Source organism: Austrofundulus limnaeus, unplaced genomic scaffold (assembly GCF_001266775.1).
Source record: "Austrofundulus limnaeus strain Quisiro unplaced genomic scaffold, Austrofundulus_limnaeus-1.0 Scaffold175, whole genome shotgun sequence".
NCBI lineage: Eukaryota > Metazoa > Chordata > Actinopteri > Cyprinodontiformes > Rivulidae > Austrofundulus > Austrofundulus limnaeus.
In genome coordinates this window covers 1,054,222-1,056,458 of record NW_013952577.1, presented here as the reverse complement: position 1 = coordinate 1,056,458, position 2,237 = coordinate 1,054,222, and positions in this window count along the sequence as shown.

The window sequence follows — 2,237 nt, the reverse complement described above, 5'->3', positions numbered from 1 at the left end:
TATATATTTATATTAGATTAGTTTAGATTAGATTTATTGTCCCCAATGGACAATTTGCTTTACAGACAGCAAATAGCATACAAAAATAAATAAATAAAAAATAAGCATATTAATAAACCAAGCTGAATCTTGTTTATCTTCTAGGAACTGCCATAAATGTTTCTGTAACCTGTGCAGTTTGACCTGATTGTTTTAATTTGAACATTTCGGTTTTAGTTTTTTCAATAAATTTCAGCACTCAGCATCCACTTTGCATTTTTGCAAAAAAAAAAAAGTTTTAAATTAATTTGAACAACTTAGTCTTTTCTAAGTAAATTAGTAACATTTGGTTAAGGAAAAATGACATAGACCCAAATTAGTATTACAGCAAATCTAATTTTCTGAAAAAAATTTTCTTAGTAGTTATAAATTAGTACTACTACTAATAATAATAATGTTCTTTTTAACATTTTAATAAGAATGTTACTTGTTTTTTAACACACTGACTGTTATGTCACAGATGTTTGCCTCACTGTAACCTTTGGTCACTTAATCAATTGACAACTAAAGCAACCCCTCACCCCCTTTAAATCATATAAAAGCCAATAATTATTGAGCTAACAGACACCATATGTCTCAAAGAATATTAAATATTTAAAATAATAGTCCTGCAGTTATTACTTGTACACCCTAAATTCAACAAAGTTGTGTAAAATGCAACAAAAAACAAAATGCACAGATTTGTGAATCTCAAACACATTTCATTCACAATCAAACACAGAATACATATCTACTGTTTCAAATCACATATTGTTCTACTTTTAGAAAACAATAAGGTCATTTTGAATTTAAAGGCAGCAGTACATCTCAAAAAATGGGGAAATGGACATGTTTACATGAAGCATTCCCTCTTCTTTTAAAGGAAAATGTAAGTACGTTTTTTTCTGTTGCACCTTTAAACAAAAAGAAAACATAAATTCCTTATAATAATGATTTTTGAGCTGATTTTTGAAGGAGACTAGATGTGATGGACTTGTGACCTGTCCAGGGTGTACCCCGACCCTCGCACTGTGACTACTGGATATGGGTACCAGTGGACCCCCATGACCCTGAATAGGAATAAGCAGGTATAGATAATGGATGGATGGACTATAGAGTCCAAAGATATACTGTTGTAGAGTTTGGAGCAATAGTTTCCAATGATTTGTCTCCTTTAGTCTTTACCCTGATAACAGCAGACTGTAAACATCTAGGAACTGAGGAGACCGGCTGCTGGAGGTTTTGGGAGGGAATGTTGTCACGTTCTTGTCTGATGTAGGATTCTACCTGATCAGAAGTCCTGGGTCTTCTTTGTTGGATTTCTTTTTTCATGATGTGTTGAAACTTTGCTACTATTAAGCCATGCAGCCGTTGTGGATGCAGTATGGGCTTTAACATTGTTTTGCTGAAATATACAAGACCTTCCCAGAAAATAAAAAATTCATCTGAGAGCATATGTTCTAAAACTTTTTTATACTTTTCTACATTCATTGTGCCTTTCTGGATGTGTAAACAGGCATTACTGCACCCCCATACCATCAGAGAGGCAGGGTTTTAAACTGCAAGCTTATAACAGTTCAAATGGTCGCTCTCCTGTTTAGTATGGAAAATGTCTTTGGTTTCCAAAAGGAGCTCAGAGAAGACAGTAGTGTTTATGAATGATGTTCACATTCAGCTACTCCTTTGCCTGATAGAGCTTTAGTCAACATTTGTGGATGGCGCAGTGAACTGTGTTTACAGACAACGATTTGTTAAAATGTCACAGAGTCCATGCAGCGATGTCCAGAACACAAACCTGTTCCGTGCAGTGGCCCCTGAGGGCCCGATAATCACAAGAAACCAGTATTGACCGTCAGTCTTGTTCTTTGAGCTCAGAGATTCCTTCAGATTCTTCAAATCTTTGCGTGATGTAATGATGGGATATCCAAAACCTTCCCAGTTTTTTGTTGAGGACCAGTTTTTTTTTTATTTCACTTATTTTTTACAATAAATGCATTTTTTCACAGACTGATGCCATGAATTCAAAATTATCTTAGATTGTTAGTTTTACCGTTTGATATGTTTCCTGTGTTTCAATATGAATAAACTACGAGTTTCTGAGATTTGAAAATCAGAAAATAATAATTGTATTTACACCCAATGGGCCTCATGCAAGAACCGTTCGTACGCACAGACTTGTTCTAAAGTTGTGCGTACGAGTGATTTAGGAGAATTTGTGG